General features: G+C 39.5%; 1 protein-coding gene across 1 annotated transcript in view; it reads right to left on the bottom strand.

Moving 5' to 3' along the window:
* pvalb6 (parvalbumin 6) overlaps positions 1–6,603 on the bottom strand; it is a 45,695-nt gene extending 39,092 nt beyond the window's left edge. The window contains exon 1 of the mRNA XM_039826151.1: positions 6,342–6,603. The gene's annotated coding sequence lies outside the window, so the exon portion shown is untranslated. The remainder of the gene's footprint in view (positions 1–6,341) is intronic.
* Between the last annotated feature and the right edge of the window lie 12,507 nt (positions 6,604–19,110).

Raw genomic sequence — 19,110 nt, 5'->3', positions numbered from 1 at the left:
GTGAGAATAATGCTCCCTGTGAACTAACATTATTTATATTTTGGTCAGGTATCCAAAGACATCAAATCGAATCCAGAACGGTAATGGCAGACTCCATCACTAACAATGAAAACGTCTATGTGTTTCAGAATGTAAATACAGTAAATGGCTATTGCTGAATAAATGGTGATCATAAACAGTTCTAATTTTGCTGAATCTTCCTTTTTTAAATGTCTATCCTGAGTTCCGACAATATTGTAAAAATGCGATAAATCTGTTCAGTTGATTCTGTCATTCTTTCTCCAGTCTCTTCTTTTTCTTCTGGTCCTTCTCTGTTTATGAAGTATAGTCATACATAGAGCACACATGCACACATACTGTAGCAGGGTATATACAGAAATCCTGGAGGTAAATGTAATACCTTTTTAATACCATTTTTAATACCTTCTCATTTTTTTTTTAAACCAACACGCCATTGAGTTGCAGGTTTATACGGCAACACGTTTCTAACCATTAAATGGAGTTTGAGATTTATAAAACTACATTCTCTTGGCCAATAGAACAATGCAGATAGGGAAAGTCAACAGAATAGATTGAGACTCACTGACTTTGGAAACATCTTGCATTTATTCCACTGGAGTAAAATTAATAGATGAAATAAAATGATAAATTAAAGCAGTTCAAAGAAACAAGCATTCACTGATGCCATTATAACCACTTCAAACTAAGTGAACCTTCTTCTGTATGTACAGACACCTCATGCAGAAATGAATACACATGGAAAATATCCCATGAGGCAAGTGAAATACAAGAAAACAGTAGTGCTGCAGCTATTGATTATTTTAGTAATCGAGTATTCTACCGATTATTTCATCGATTAATCGGATAAGAAATACTTGCTTACTTACTGCTTTACAGTAAACAGCAATAGCAAATATACAAAAGAGAGGTTTACATTTTTTGAAAAAGCAAACTTTTTTGTTGCCTAAATTGCATACAATAACAGGGATAGATGCTAATATTTTTAAGCATGGGGATGTGGGCTTCAAGCCCAGCCCTGGCTTTGGCCTGAACAAATTGGGCTAGCATCAGAACTTTTTAGGCCTACGCTCTGTTGGGAATGTTTCAGCATAGAGCTGAGCAGCAAAGTAGGCGATAATCCAGAGATTGCACCAGGGAGGAGATAGTATTTAAAATGTAGAGTCGGGGAATTGGAAATAAAGGTCAGGCGAAAGGGGAGTACAGGAAGAGGAGGAAGCGATAACTGGAAGGAAAACTTCCCCTGGCCTTTGGTCCTGAGGGGCGGGATGCGGCCTTGGATATGACACTAAAGGGGGATTGATGGATATTGTTCACAACGAATGCTGCTTTGCAAGGACACAGCTACGGCTCATCTCGCCTAATCTCTGCTATTGAGATGAGCTGCCATTCAGTTCACGGGTAGATAATGCAATTCCATCTGACCATTGACAGTTCGTTGCTCCACATTAGCTTGAGCTGTTAAAAGATAACTCTGCTTTGCATATAGGGCACTGGGCCTGAACGGCACTTCTTCCTTTTCCCACTTGTTCTCTTGTGTTGCTGCTGGGAGCTAAGAACTTTTCACTCACTTTGAATAATCCTACTTTGAAAACATTAGATGCGGAACAGGAAACGAACAGGTAAAGAATTTAAAGTGGTGCTCCATTTTTGGAAAGTTCTGTTTTGGATTTAAGTTTTTTAAAACACAAAGGGATGCACTGTGTGTTTTTCATGGACATTTTTCTAAAATTTGAAGTAAAATAATCACATACAATAGGTCTATGTATTGTGCAATGTATTTAAGGATCATTGACCTTTTAAAATGAATAGTTTTGTGCATTTTGTGAAGTTAAGCTCATTGACTTTTCAAGAGTTAAATGACAAGATTGAAACCACTCTTAGAAACGAGAGTGGTTTCCATCTTCTCTTCTAACGCTCAGCAAGAAAGTTAAAAGCATATTTCCAAAAATATTAAACTATTTCATCAAGAATATTGGATCCATCTTGTTCCTTTTAGAATGGAAGTGTAATCATTGTCAACTTAGCAGCATATATAATAATAAGGTACAGATGTGTTCGTTAATATCCAGTAATGTTTCTATGAATACAAATGGCCTGTTTTGTATTCAATGAAAAGATTGTAGTCTACGAAGTGTGTCCATATTAGCTCCACAGCAGTATGATAATGTACCCTTAAAATTATAAAACCAGTTGAAAGTGGTCTTAAATAAGAACCAGTGAAATGATTGGATTTGTATAATTCAGCACTGATGTTCAGAACAAATTTGTTGACCAAGTAAACGTTTACCCTTGGATGCTGTTCACTCACTCTCTATATATACCATGACTTTGTTCCCCAAAGATGGAGGCTTTAAGTGGCTTTGATAAAATAGGTCACATCATCTTCCTATTTAATTTTTCTTTCCTAAAAAAAAGAAAAGAAAAAAGATCAAGCTCTATAATAAGAAAAGTCTCAATCCATTTTTGCTCGCTCTCGCTCCCATCTGACCATGGGTTCATTAATGATCTCATTTAAGAGGTCACAGGTTTTCTAATTGGAAGTGGGCTGACTCCTGTTGCACCGCGATGACTTCTGTGACAGTTTAAAGTTAGTATCGACTTTTTGACCTCACTAAAAATAATCTCGCTTCTGTCACCGCTGCACATAGAAACACACCCAACCCTTCAAATAACTCAACAACCTTTTAGACCTGAGTTCTCCCTTAAGAAACTGAAGAGCTTTGCTTGAAGAACATTTGACTAAAGGGGAGTTACTCTTTAGTGTAAGAGCACAAATGAGCTGCAGCACAGAATACCCTTAAACACATTCACATTCACCGTTACTGTATGTCTCCACACAACAGAGAACAGCAGAGGAAAGAAAATAGACAACCAGAGGGCAATTGGCAGTGTAGAAAAAAAGATAGGATCCTGACAATACACAGGAATACACACATGCATGCACACAATCATCCCCCCAACTGCTCGCAATGTGTGGTTTCACATCAAGTCTGAATGCAGGTCTGAACAATGCAGCCAAGGTACTAACAGATAATTAATCCATTTCAATGGGCAGTTTCAAGATAAATTTTTCTGTTTGTGTGTGTATCTATTCCTTTGTGCATTTTTAGCCACGCTAGCGCTCTGGCTCTATTCTACCAATGACATTCCCATCAGCCTCAACTGTAGTTTGTGTTAAGTGCTAACTCGCAACATGATAAACCTTCTACCTGGTAAATATCAACATGCAAGCCTTTAGTCATTGTGAGCATGTTAGCGTGCTGAGGTTAGCATTTAGCTCAAAGCACCGTGTTACAGCCTGACAGAGCCACTAGCAGATTCTTAGGCTTGTTTTACATTAGTGCCATTTGAATGAGTCGGAAATTAAACCAATGGGGATTTTTATATTTAAAATGACCCGTCATTGAACCTAATTATATTTTAAATGATTTCACACTTTTAGATTGATTTATAATTATTAGAAACACCAGGGCAGATATCTGCATGCCCCATTAATGATAACCATTAAGTGTAAGGAGTCACACTTTTTAGCACAATCTTTCAAAAGAAACCATTGAAGCAAGCCCTCTTTGGATTATTCACCTCATAATATACTAAATCATGAGCCATTATGTGGCGGTATAGACAAATTGCGCTGTGACAGAATAGGGGAAGTGCAAACACACACACACACACACACATACACACACACACACACACACACACACACACACACACACACACACACACACACACAACACAAAAAAAAAAACACACACACACACACACACACACACACTATTTTTTCATCTCCACTGACACACCACAAGAGCCACTTCAAACCAGTATTTAGCAGTTAATCGGAGCGCTTAGTAGGACCAACTAGACCACAATCCCCAATCCCACTGACACGGTCTGAAATTTCTCCTTCACTGGTTCTCCATGTGTCCCTAAACACCCCAGCATCACTACGGCACAGTTCTACACACATTTACACATACATCCTTTTTCTTCATTGTCTTTCCCACACACTCCTTTCCACCTGCCTGTCCCTCTCTCTCTCTCTCTCTCTTTCTCTCTCTCCTCTCACACACACACACACACACACACACACACACGCAAAAATATCCCATACCCACACTGTGAGGTCTCATCCCCCAGGAGCGTTATATCACACCTGGGTATTTCACACTCCAGAGACTCCTCGTTAAATCACTGATTTCCAATGAAATCAGGAAAGGATATGCTACCATGCATCACGCCTGACTTTTATATCTAATGGAGAAGTGGAGATAAAGTTTATGGGGACGTGAGTGGAGAGAGGTCCAGAAAGGTGTAGACTATATGTAATCTATAGTATCCTGTTGTGGGGAAAAAAGAGGAATTATTTTTTAACAATAATGGCTACTTACTTTTTATGCTCTCCTCTGTAGTGGTGCTGATTACATTTTTTCTTTTTATGTATCAGTCTCTCTTCACCAAATTATCTATTGAGTGGTTCAAATCATATCTCTCTGACTATTTCTCTATTTCCTATTCTACAAAACATACTTGTGGTGTACCTCAAGGATTGATTCTGGGCCCCATTCTTTTTTCTATTTACATGCTTCCCAAAGTTCAATATATAGTTTTGTGTATATACAGATGATACACAACTGTTTCTTTCTCTCAACCCTGCTGATTATTGAAGTGTGGCTGTCGTAAAGGACTGATGGATAATGTGTAACTTTCTCAATTAATGAGGACATGAGATTAACTTAACGAGATTTAAATATCATTTTCATCACCCAGGCTGGATCAAACCATTTATTTCTGCCTTTGACGCAGATAAAGTTATTCATCCCATTGGAACTGGCACACAATTGAAATGATATTATTCACTTCATAAGGCATTACATGGATTGGCTCCAAGCTATATCTCTGACCTACTATACCCATTCATACAAGCTCTTCTTGCCATGAACTTTGCTACAGATATTCAAGGTACCTAGAGGATATATTCTACTGACTTTTCCTCTAGTGTCAACAGCAGGTCAAAGTTTTCCCTTACTCTGTGAAAAATCTGAAGCTCTGCTTCCTAAAATTCACGTCAAATTTCTGCCATATGTTTCTCATCTCTCTTTTTGGCTTACTCTCTGTACATTGTGACCTGAGAAGGTATCTTAACCATCTCTCCTCCTCTCTTCCTCACCTCCGTTTTTCTCCCTTCTTCATTTCCTCCCTGCCTTTCTAGTCTTACGCACCAACAGCTCCCCCCCCCCCCACCCTCCCTACACAAATGTCACTTTCTAATTGGCAGGAGAGCAACACTGTTTGGACAGCTGTTAATCTAAGAGGTTTAGCGGTGGCAGAGAGATTGTGGCAGTGGCGGTGGCGGGGAGAGGGATGACAATCTGGAACAGCACTGAGAATGACGCAATGAGGGAGAAAGACTTAGGAGGGGAAAAAAGAAGTTTGAGCCTGGTGCAAAATCACCACTCGCACCTCAGTCTATCCACACATCTGTTATTGTGACGTTATGTTGCGCCAATAAAAAAAAAATGGATCAAAAAATTAAAATGCAGTGTGACTATACATCACAACCTTCTAGTATGGACTGTAGGTCATTTTAATGTATAAGCGCATACCCTGCAGTTTCATTCAAGCATCTGCTCCAAAGCCTCAGCATCATCCGCACAGGAATGAAATGGTTCCCCTTCTCCCCCCCTCCTTCCTTTCTGTCTTTCACGCACATACACACACGATGAAGCACACACACACACACACACAAACACACAGAGCTCGGGGAACCAATCACCATCGCCTGTTTTCAGGTCCTGTTTGTGAATGGGATTTCTTACGGGAGAGGAGGAGGCAGGCACGGCTGCATTTGTAGGCATGCAGCTGCTACGCCGGGGAAACATCAGCATCCCATTCACATTTTTTTATTATTTCTCTCACTCTCTGTTGGCTGCTCTCTAATTCATTTTTAATGTTTTTCTTTCATTCACATTTGTGCTTTTCTTTCCATCTTTTTGAACTCCCACTGACTCTTTTTTTGTCTTTTTCGACGCAGCAGTCGATTGTGTCTGCTGCATCAAAATAGCCTTTCTTTTTCCATGCTTTTCTTTCACTTTTCCCCTGACACACAATTATCTTCACCATCATCTAGCGCTGTTGCCTTTTTCTACATCTTTTTCAATCTCCTCTCATGTCACTCTGCCATACACTGCAGAACAGAGGGCTTTCTCCACTACCCTTATTCTCTTCTTTTTACTAGTCATCCGCCTACTAAAGCAGCAGATGATGCATGTAAGTTAATGACCACAACACACACAGACAGACATACTGTAGACACTTACCTCCAGTGACAGGGTCTTCGTCCCGAGTGCTTCTGAATTCTCAGTAGTTGAAGGAAGAGCGGCGAGCTTCTGCCGGCTGGAGAGAAGTGGAGGACAGAAAGAGAGAAAGAGACAGAAAGAGAGAGAAAACAGATAAAAGACAGGAGACAGCGGAGAGAGTAAGAGTTATGAAGAGAAAGAGAAAGTGGACGAGAGCAGGCGGGCTGTGCGATCCAAGAAGAGGAGGCTGCTCCGGCTGGCTGGAGGTGAGATGAAGGGGAGAAAGAGAGAGGGAGGGAGAGATAAAGGAAGAGGGAGGGAGAAAGCGAGGGTGCGCTGGATTGGGATAGGAGGGGATTGTGTGATGTTTGAGAGGAGGAGGAGGGATTGCAGGGAATGGAGGGAGAGGAAAGTTGTAGAGAGGAGGGAGGAAGGAAGACTGAGGATACAGGGACAGAAGAACAAGAAGAAAAGATGGGTAGAGGGGAGAGAGGAGGGAGCAGCAGGAACGGTAAAAAAGGCAAAGAGGTAGAGAGCATAGAAAACATGTATGTTCACGCTGTGAACAGAGGGGCTTTGATTTGTTGTAAATAAGTGAAACCATCAGACTTCACACAACTCTCTCTGTACTCGGTTACAACTGGAACCTTTCAGAGGCACCAAGAAATCCAACAACAACCCACGTCAGGCCGTCACATGCCGCCATTCCTGGAGACAATCAATTTCAGAGTGAGGAAAATGTCCTTCCATCCATTAAACCACATTGTAATCCAATCCTGTGTCGGTGTGTTGCAGTACGGATACCGCAATTGACTTTGGACTTGCCGGAGCTGGTGGACGAAGGGTCGGGAGAGAAAAAATAGAGAAAGAGAAGCCAGAGGAGGTGAAGTAAGAAGAGCTGATGTAGTTTTGTAAGAGCTGGTATCACAAAAATCTAATTGGGGAACATGGTATGCTAAGAAAAGGATGGAGTGATAATGACGTAAGGGCCTTTACAGGACATGTGGAGAAAGGAAAGGGGGGGTGGGGGTTTGGCCTCTGGCTAAATGCACTCGGATGAAAAGATGGCGAAGAAGAGAGAAAGAGAGGAAAGAAAAAAGAAGTCTGAATGGAGGATGATGATATTATGAAAACCCACTGATCTGTCATGTGCCTTTCAGAAAGTTAAGGGAGGGGGATGTAAATGGTACCGTAATGTCACTGACTGCATGCAACCATTATGAAGCAACAAGCCACTAGGCACAGACATGTGAAAGGGCCCCCACCCCTTCTACATATATAGGAGCAAGACACACTGACTGAAAGTCATGCAAGACAATGGCTGCATCCAGGGCTTTAAAATGTCACCCGCCAACCCGCCAAATGCGGGTCAAAATTAACTTTGGCGTGAAACATTTTAAAGTTACTAGCCAATTAGGCCCGGCGATGAATGTAGCGAAGCGTCAGTATGTATCGTCCGCCTGCAGAAACGACGTGACAAGTCAGCGTTTCCAGATTGGTCTGTTTTCTGCCAAGAAATTTTGGCCGGTTTTGTTTGTCTTTGGCTTGGAAATGTAATCTTTATCAACACTGCTTGTAGCACTAATCCTACCTATTTCCCATGAACACTAGGTCGTGACACGTCAGACAACCGCTGGCTATGTGCCTAGCGCGCATGGTATCGATTACGAGCAACGCTGCAACGGAGAAGATGAACGGAACGGCGCAAAACAAACCAGAGGATCTGAAATTAAGTAGTAAAGTTAGTGAGGAAAAAAACAAACGTTGGAAAATCTGATGTTGGCTGGTGATCAAAAAAGTTAATGTAAATCCCTGGCTGAATCATTTGTAGTCATTTTGCACCTTTTTGTAGATGTTATACATTTGTCGTTTTGGGTCAGTGTAATGCTTATCAGTTAAATTTTCTAAGCACAAACGGACATTTGGAAGAACAGAAAAATGGGTTCCAATATCCAATTTTTTCTTTTTTTCCACCTAGACAAATAAAACAATTGGATCTTTAAACTGTTTTTCCAATTTTTTAGTTTTTATTCAGAGGATCAGCAATTTAGAAAATTACAAAATTGTGTCTGGGCTCCAATTATTCAATGCTGCCATGGTTTTCTCTCCCTCGTCCTAGCTACGCCCCGTCCCCCCACTTGAAACCATCAGTTGCAAGCACCTCTGACCCCAAAGTCTATCAGTTCTTTTTTTGGTCCATATGCAGTTAATGACCTGCATATTCCACAAAGTAGAGGAAGAGAATACCATTGCAGTATTGAATAATTGGAGCTGAGATGCAATTTGGTAATTTTCTCAATTTCTGATCCTCAGACAAAACAGAAAATTGGAAAAACAGGTTAAAGATCCAATTTTTTATTTGTCAAGTTGGAAAAAAATGAAAAATTTGATATTTCAACCCATTTTTCTGTTTTTCCAAATGTCCGTTTGTGCTTAGAAAATTGAACTGATAAGAGTTACACTGACCGTTTTGCATCTCTCTGGTGTTTTGTGTTTCTTTATAGTCTTTTTTGTGTGTTTTTGAAGTAGTCTCTGGAGTGGTTTGTGTCTCCTTGTGGATTATTTGTGTCTCTTTGTGCTTGTTTTCTGTCTCTTTGTGCTTGTTTTCTGTCTCTTTGTGCTTGTTTTTGTAGTCATTTTGCATTTCTTTGTGGTCGTTTTAGCCGAGTGAATCCCTCGCTCAATTCACTGAAGAAGTGTAGCATGGTAAAAGACCTTCCGGACATGGTTTTGAGAAAAGGTAGTGATTTACGGGTCAAGTCTTGTTCATCTTAGTAAGGCCTGAGGGGCATAAAAGGACCCGTGATAATATAGATGCGATGCATTTGAAAATCTCTTTTTGCATTGCGTGTCAGAGGTCCGGGTCAGCTCCGGAGCTCTGGAGCTGACGAGGCGAGGATTCATTTTCTCAAGGTGAGGATTAATTTGCTCAAGGACACTTGAGCAGGGTGGATGATGGCCAACACAGAGTTTAATCTTGGGACTCCTGTCTCGCTTTCAAAAATAGCTTTAGTCAGCTGTTCAGTGGCAGTCCATTTCCACAAAAGCCTACTAAAATCAAGCTTTAAAAAAAAAAAAAAGAAAGAAAATGGCCAAAGGCTTCCATGTAACATGTTGTTTTCCACACACTACGCTGCACCATGGGACTCTCAGGCAAACCATCCTCCAGAATGTGTGTACATAGATTTTTGCTGCGAGCGAAAGCCCACTTCCATATTTTACGTTTGTAAAATAGATAAACATTCTGTATGGGTGCAGTTCCAGCTTTAAGGGATTTCAAGTTGCTACATTTTAGTCGACTCCAGAGCTGCAGATCAGACGCTGGCTGCACCACCGGCAATACAAGAGCAAGTGAGTGCACACTCTCCGAAGTCAAACAACACAAATTATTTATCATTGTTGGATTCCAGACTTTTCTCAATGATATCTGGAGCAGAAATTGAGAAAAGTAAGAGAAGTGGTTGTACTATCATTGCTCCCAGGCTATTGCGTGCATTGTTAAGTGCTCATGTCATTTCAATGGCTGCACGCACCAGCGCTGACACAGGCATACATTTCAATGTGATTTCAAGTCTTGCTTTCATTGTTCTCAAGTGAGTTTGGGAAACAGGCAGTAATGGAAGGCAACTGTGCTGTGACTGTGTGTGTGTGTGTGTGTGTGTGTGTGTGTGTGTGTGTGTGTGTGTGTGTGTGTGTGTGTGTGTGTGTGTGTGTGTGTGTGTGTGTGTGTGTGTGTGTGTGTGTGTGTTCTGTGATAGAAAGAGAAGGCGCAAAATTAATGAGACAAGAGGAAGAGAGCAAGACGTCGCTCCTCCAGCTGTTTATCAGCCCAGAGCACTCTGCTCAGATTAAACTACAACTACTTTATAATTACTATAATGCATTCTTACTGGACAAGTACAGTTTCTTTTTTTTTTCTTTTTTTTTTAAAAGTAGTCCAATAATTGACTTTCTCCCTTCCCTCTACCGCTCTAGTACCCCCTCTCCCTCTGAAACACTCACTATTGATCTCATTAATTTACATTACATTCTCATTAGCCTCAAAGACTATTTAGTTTTACACCAGCAGGATGATGGCTGTGCAATGGCGAAAGCAGCACTATTTCTCAACAACAACAGATGGGTCCAATCATTCGGACCATGCTGTGTATAAATAGCATAAGGACTGATTTCGATGAATTAAAATCCTATTGTGGTTACCGATCAATTATTATTTTTTGTTTAACCTGTAAAACAAAATCCGCCAAAACAATAATTGCAGATGTCGGATCCAATCCTTGAATATGACTTGTCTGTGTGGAAACCAAACTGCTGCTGCCTGTTTTCAATCGCATTACCTGTTTATGCTGTGAGAGTTGTTTGGTGTCTTCATAAATGAGATTCCTCTCTCTGAGGTGAAAGCGGAATTCCACCCTAAAACCACATTTTGCAGATGATGCTCTGATCCCTGACTGTGTCAAGCCATCAAAATCTTTAGCATGTGAATTACGTTTACTTAACTCTCGTGCAAAAATGCAGAAAGGGTGAATATGTCTTCATAAAAATCAAACAAAGACCTGTAATTGAGATCATAAACTCATGTTCGGTCCTGTAAGAGCTACAAGGCCAGATTTGTAATGGCACACAAAGTGGGACAGCAGTAAAGGAGCACTACATCCACAAACAGTGTACAAACCCAGCAGAGCACGCTGGTTAAGTAAAAAGCTGTGACGTGAAATGAACAGCCGTCATCGATATAAAAAGTAATCTAAACAAAATGGACAGCTGAAGATGTGAAAGGGGAGAGAGAGGGGAAATGCAAACAAAAAAATTAAATAAAATATTACTTTATTTATTTATAAATTATTTCTTTCGTTTTCTGCACATTTGCAAACGAGGCTGAACAGGATGTATAGTGGTGGAGCGGTTGAAGTGGTGAAGAGGAAATATACGTTTCCTGTTGGTTCATGCTCAGTCATGTAAACCATGTAAACCTGTATATTACTGGAAATTTCAAAGAACAACTTTTACCTACGCTATTATTGCTTCCTCTCTCCCCGACCTTTAAAACCACCCTCAAAACTCACCTCTTCCGAAAGGCCTACCCCACATAACTCCACTCTCCATCGAATGGATTGTGTGTGTGTGTGTGTGTGTGTGTGTGTGTGTGTGTGTGTGTGTGTGTGTGTGTGTGTGTGTGTGTGTGTGTGTGTGTGTGTGTGTGTGTGTGTGTGTGTGTGTGTTTGTTCTTGTTTAACTACATTTGTGGGGTCCAAAAACCGGGAATACAGTATACTTGACCCCACAAGTTTAAAGGGCTGTTTGAGGGTTAAGACTTGGTTTTAGGATTAGGGTTAGAATTAGGTTATGGTTAGGGTGAGGGTAAGGGTTAAGGTTAGGCATTTAATTGTGATGGTTAAGGTTAGGGTAAGGGGCTTGGGAACGCATTATGTCAATGATGGGTCCCCACAAAGATGACAGTTCACTTGGTGATGATGGTCTCTGGGACTGATGTTATTCATTGACAGATAATAATCATTCAAACAGAAAGCGATTTGAGCCCCCAGAGGTAGTTTACTTAATTAGATAACCCAAACCTCTGGCACTCAGCATTGCTGGATGTTTTTTTTTTGTTGCTGTCCTGCGAATGTGTCCAATTCAGTCAATTATTTAGGAATGTAAGGCTTTGTTCACTCAAAATGAGAACAAAATATTTTTGAACAAAGATTGAAATATACCCACTGCAATCATTTACATTTTCTACAATCAATAAGCATCCATCCATCTAAAGCTGAGATGTCCTACTAAACAGCAGTTGTGGTTTGCGATCACTAGGTGGCACGATTGAGGTTGAAATGGCACTGCTGCGCTGCCTGGAATATTCAAAGTGACTTTACTATAATGTTTAGTTTAGTTTAGTTTAGTTTAGTTTAGTTTTTTACTGTTGCATTATTGTATGATTAACTAAGGCATTCACAAGAGTGAATGGCTGAATGATATGAAAATAAGCAAGATGCATGTACAGTAAGAAGTAGAAGAGTGACCTATGCGCAGTATCTTAAAATATGGTGACGTGCCACATTTTCATATGACTATGGCGAGAACTACTTCCTGAGAAGTAACATACTTTGATGTATAGTTCAACACTGAAGTTACAGTCCGATCACTCTACTAGCACTATTCACCTCACTCTTATGTAGCTCATGTTCTACATAATTTTGGGACGCACAAGATTTATTTAGCGTTTCTTTGCAAAATTCCATATTCTGACATATTTCTTCCCATCGTTCGACCATGCCCGTTGACCATATGTCATATCTTGACACCAAAAACCTCAAGCACTTCAGAGGGTCATCAGCACCGCACATAAAAATCATTGGCTGCCCTCTCCCCTCACTCCAGGACATTGCAAACACCTGCTTCCTCTCCAGAGCAACAAAAACTAAATTTGCAATAGACAAATCTCGCCCCGGCCTCCATCTCCAGGGAGATGCTACAGGTCCATCAGAACACCAACCACCTTCCTAATCCAGAATCCAGATTCTCAATCTACACACACAATGATTCTGCACCCCATATTTCAACAGACTAAGAGTGGCAGAAACCAACAGACTCAACAAACTGATTCACAAGGCCAGTGATGTTGTTGGTGTGGAGCTGGACTCTTTAAAGACAGTGTCAGAGAGGAGGATGCTGTCCAAAATACACTCCATCCTGGACAACTCCTCCTACCCACTCCTCAATACACTGGTCAGTCTGTGGAGCACCTTCAGCGACAGACTCAGACACCCACAATGCACCACAGAGCGCCACAGGACGTCGTTCTCGCCCGTGGCCATCAAACTTTACAACACCTCCCTCTGAGTGTTACACGCTTAGAGTTAAAACTGGTCTCACAGCACGTATCTCCACATCACATCTCAAAATGATTCTACAATTATGTAGAATAATTACTTGCAATAATGTATCAGCCACAAAGGTGCAAAGGTGTTATTTATTCACTGCTGCTACTTACATTCACACTGTACTTATTTAAGTTCGTACTGTATTTATGTTGACACTGCACTTTATGTTGACACTGAACTACAATAGAATGTATACAATCCATTTGAAACAATCTTTTTAACCTAATCTTACTTGTAACCTAATCTCACTTACTTCTACTTAAAAATTTTATTTATTTATTTCTGTAGCTGTTACTTCATTACACTTTTTGACTTGCTCTTTTCTTACTTTTATTTTACCTTGAATTTGACTGAGCAACTGCAACTAAATAATTCCCCTGAGGGGATCAATAAAGTATTCTGATATTTCACATTCTATTGCTCTTTATTATTATTTTTACATTCATTTTACTGATCTGTGCAATACATTTATTATGAACTGTTTTATCAACTACCTGCCCTTATTTTATGTTTTATAATGAATGTTTGTCATTGATGAGTGTTGTTTTTATATTATGTATATACGGATGTGTGCAATATATTTTATTTTAAGCACCGCTGGGAGAGGTTCACACCATTTTGTTGCATTCATTGTAATATAAAGACAATAAAGGCTTCTTCTTCTTCATAAGCAGCTGATATGTACAGATCAGCAAGTTGATTGGCAAGTTCCTCATCGTTTCTGAGAACAAGAGGAAGGTTGATTTTGTTTAAAGGTCTCTAGAGAAAGAAGCTATTCTAGTCTTCCCAACTTGTCTGGAGCCATGCCAAACCAACTGTGAAGTGCTAATACTGACAGCTCTAGCAACAGTTGCCCGCGGTTGAATATATGTTTGTATTGCAGTGCAAAAGACTGACAACCTGTGCATATGGGCAAGAAAGAAATAGAGGGCATTTCATGTTGTGCACATGGCATCTAATAGGTTTTACATCTATTTTGATTCAAAACATGTTTTGCTTCTTGCAGATTGCAACTCCACCGTACAGTTAATACTGTACGGCAACAGCCATTAGATTTAAATTAAAGTGTAAAGTATTGCAAATGTGAATTGCGTGAGTAACAGCATAGTGGCAGCAGTTGAAATGAGGAATTGGTTTTTGCCATAGCTTCACTCATCATAAACTTTTCTCAAGCTGAGGCATTAAATATGTTTGTTAGCAGGAAGTCAGAGGTCAAGACAGAGAGAGAGAGAGAGAGAGAGAGAGAGAGAGAGAGAGAGAGAGAGAGAGATGGTCAACTTTGAATAACAAGTAGTGCGAATAATGAAGTTGATTTGACATGAACTGGCTTTTCGATCTGAAACAATAAACAATAAATTCACCAGCATTTAGTTTTTTTAGATCCAGTCATAAACGTGATGCAGTGCATGCATGTTTCTGGCTTTTCTGGCCTTAAAATGTCCTTTACATTTTTCATCTTTGTCACATTCTTTTTGCCGTTTGTTTTTCTTCCTCATGATTCAAAGGCATCAAGCCAAGACTGCAAGACGACTCGAGACAAGTAAACTGCTGGATGTGTCGGACAACATCAAGACTTTAAAGCCATATTGAAATGACGAGTGTAACTGTAGCATACATGTAATGCATAGCGTGCTGCGACAGTAGGTCCAATCCAATTGGCAGCAGGGCTGGGTGGGGACAAGACAGTGAGCACTCAAAGAGCTCTTTTTGTATAAGACTGTTAATGCTTCAGAGAAAGAAGATCTGAAAGGCATGTATGAGTCAGAGTTGTTTCTCATTTGTGTTTGAGGAATTAATATTGATGGGTGAAAATGAAAGGGGCTGCAAGTGATAATGCAAACAGAGAAAAGCCCCATTTTTATTTGTGAAATGTCAGTTTGTTATCCTATTAGATGCAGTCACTCCAAGATTTATTTTATTTATTTATTTTATGTCACTCAAGCACAAGTACAATTATGTGAAATACTTTTGCTGGGAGGCTCCATTGAAGAAACAGTCAGTAGTAAGGACATATGAAATATATAAATTCATAAATATATACATTCAAGGCATATTTACATGACACAAGCTGTGAATATTGCATTTATTCTATTAGTCTAAAGATGTGCAGTGTGTGATAAATGTGTGTATTCGGACTGAGTGTAATGGTGAGTAAAGGTCTGATTTATTCCTGTAACGCCCTGCAGTGCCCTGCTACACCATGAACTACTACAACTACTATTTCTAGTCATAGTTCTATTATCTTTATTGTGACTATGATTGCCACTGTTCATCACACCCCCAACCAGCCCCGTCAGACCAAGAGCCTGGGTCTGTCTAAGGTTTCTCACCAAAAGGAAGTTTTCCTCACCACCCAAGATTTCTCCCTAAAAGGGACTTTTTCCTCACCACTGTCACACTAAATGCTTGCTCTTGGGGGATTTACAGGAATTGTTGGGTCTTGGTAAATAATAGTGTGTGGTCTAGACCTACTTTATCTGTAAATTGTCTTGAGATAACTCTTGTTATGATTTGATACTATAAATAAAATTGAATTGAATTTAGTGATCGTGTAACCAACATGGGTTGGTGGTTGATCGTGTTCTGACTCACTATTCTTTTGTGGACTACGAAGCGTCCAACCAGTATCACAACAGAAAGAGAAACAGCAATGAGCTCTCACCCGCCTACCAATAACTTACATAAAAGTCTTATTAGCTATTATATTTGAAATGTAACTCATACTTTCAACAACATACTCAACATTTACCTACAGCTATTACATACGTGCATTTTTACATGTTACGGGACAAGTCTTCAACGTCACAAATAGCCAGACTTTTGATAAAGATTTGTTCAGATCTTACCATTACCAACTGGGATAAATGCATGATTGTTATAAATATATCAAATCCCAATCGGTTTTGAGAAGTCTTTCATAATGTTTCTCCCTGTGTGTATGTAGGGGTTGAACAAATTTTGATTCTTCAGTAAAAGTAGCAACAGTGAAGTAAAAATACACAACTATCAGCAAAATATTATTATACATAATATTATTATTGATGCTTTCAAACGTAAGAGCCAATTTAATGTTGTAGCTGGTTAAGGTGGCTCTAATTTTAACCACTTATATCCTGTTTCTGCAGTTTACTCTATATTAATACACCATATTTTAGAAGCTGATCATATGTTTTGTTTGTAAAATAATAACTGTCAGATAAAAGTAGTGGAGTAAAAAGTACAATATTTCTCTCTGAACTGTAGTGGAGTAGAGACCTAAAGTAGCATAAAATAAAAAGATAATCAAGTACAACTACGTCAATATTGTACTGTACTTAAGTATAGTTCTACAGAGTACATTCTAAGTACATTCAAATGTTACTTTCTGCCACTGCAAATATGCTCAATTCATTGATAATGAAATAATATAGATGGGATATTTTAGACTTTTATCTCCATCATGCAGATCATTAATAGATATTTTATTCTGTATACTAAACTATTTTACGCTCTTATCTATCTAATCTAATCTAATCTAACTCGTGCTTTGATTGCAAGTAAATTCTTAAGACAAAATTCTACATTTTACTAGCAGAGTTGTGAAACTGTTCCCCCTCAAAAGAAGTGGGTGCACCACATGATTACACTTTGAAGATAAGTTCCCTACACCCACCTTTGATTGATAGCAGTGAGATCGGGCTAGTTCTGTGGGGCGTATAAAGTCACTTAAGTAAGACAGTTTAAGGGACAGTAGCTGTACACAATAATATAATTGTGGTCATTTGTAAGTGTTTGAAAATGTAAAAAAAACATCCTGAGCAGGATATCTTAGAGACAGAGGTTTCAGTCAGATGGGGCAGAGCTAAAAAAAAAAGGAAATGTGCAGTTATCTCAAAGCATGCGGTCGATTAACCACTGATACTTCTATATAGCTGGCAAATCTTCAGTAGGCTGTTTAATGAAACCAAAAGATGTAGCCATGTATCCTCTGTGTAACCAGATAGTAAAATTGCTTGTGATTTATTGCATTTAAACAGGAAATGTAAAAGTAATGTAAGACATGTGACTGGCCTGAGTAAGGTAAAACTGTTCAAATTTCGCAGTTTTCTTGATTAAGCAGATTTTATTTACAATTTTTTTCCTCTCTCGGCTCAAGTCAACGTCAATTTATAGTAATCTGCTTAAACGTACAATATGTAACTTTCTGCCGCTAGGGGTATCTCAACCAAAACAATGGATTGTAAACACAAACGTTTGATGACGTTGGGAAGTTGCGTAGAATTATGGGAGTTTTTATTGCTAAACACTATCGTCGATTAGAATGCATGTTTTTCTTGATTCAATCTGTATTGGTAGCAACATTAGCGGTTAACGTTAGCAGGTTTTAGCTGCTGGCTAATGATTAGTTAATTAATTTAGCTAGCTAACTGTAAGGACAGCTAAACGCGAAGGGGGGAGAAATTCAGCAGGGAGGAGACTACACCGGTAGCGCTAACAGAGACGTAGCTAGCTAACATTATGGATGGCCGATGTTGTGATTAGGATGCCTGGGTCTGATATTCTCTGTTTCCCGACGCTTCATTAAACTGCCGTTAGCGTCGTAAGCACCTGGCACCGGCTGGGGCTAACGGTAGCTAGCTATTGCTACATGTCCCGGCTGTGTTGTCAGCTATCATCCCGAATGAAGTCTCTTTGTGCTGGGGGAGTGAGGCAGGCAGACCGGAGTGTACTAGCTGGCTAAATTAGCATTAGATTAATCATCTGTCTATACAGTTAACGTTAATATTACCTGTGAACTTATTCATGGGTTAGCGTAGTGCTGCTTTTATCCATGGTCAAAACAATCATGCTACTAATAACTTTATGAGCGTGTTGAACGATGTTGTAACCCTATAATGTTATCCACCAAGCATTAGCTAGCATTAACCTTAGCTACTTGTCATCCAGCACATACATTGTAGTAACATTAACCTGGATTAATATTGATGTATCAATAAATAAGGTTTCTACTGTGTTGCAAAGTTGCATGTAATTAATCAAAAAATGATGCCTTTTGGCAGAAAAAGCAGTGTTACCAGTATTTTTTTCTGTGACATTGTATGATTTACAATTACTCTCGAACGCATCATCCGGGTGCCCGTGTTTTGACGGAAGTTACGAGTAACTAGATGGTGAAAGGTTATATGACGCCACTGACGGGCGACTAAATGAAACGTGACGTGTCTGAAAATAAAATAACAGATTTCTCTGGGTTTGCCATTTGATGGAAACATTTGGGATAGTGTAACTACACAACTCAAAAATATATATAACATAGGTATGGTCGTTTTAAAACATTTTAATGCAGAAAAGTTACATATTGTACCTTTAAATTCACATTCCTGCTGGAACATGTCTAGTTGTGTAGTTTTTTATATAGAAGCCTTTATCTGCAATTTTTCCTTAAACCGTTTTTACACAAGGTGAAATTTAACAGGTCAAGTTGTATTAACACAGAGCGGTAAGTTGATGCAGTAGACAAATCATTACTAAAAATAAGTAGTAAACATAAATAATTTTTTTCTGGAGTCATGTTTAAAATATCATGTCTAAAATAAGCATGTTAAGTTAAAGTGGCTATATGGAACTTTAAGTTTGTGTTGATTCTAGCGGCCGCTTTGGACAAAAGTGGTAGTGTTTTTACCACACCTGCTGTCGTAAAGGTGGAGGTTGGGGGTGTGGCCTTGACCAACGGGCACTTTGCTCGTTTGAAAGCCATGATGTCTCTCTCTCATGGGTGGGCCAAATTCTCTGGGCGGGCAAAGCAGAGAAAGGGGAGGTAACTTTTCCCCTTATGACCTCATAAGGAGAAGATTCCAGATCGGCCCATCTGAGCTTTCATTTTCTCAAAGGCAGAGCAGGATACCCAGGGCTTAATGTTAAAAAAC

The sequence above is a fragment of the Perca fluviatilis genome, chromosome 15, assembly GCF_010015445.1.
Source record: "Perca fluviatilis chromosome 15, GENO_Pfluv_1.0, whole genome shotgun sequence".
NCBI lineage: Eukaryota > Metazoa > Chordata > Actinopteri > Perciformes > Percidae > Perca > Perca fluviatilis.
Note: the sequence above shows the minus strand (reverse complement) of the source record. Positions and strands in the feature narration are given on the sequence as shown.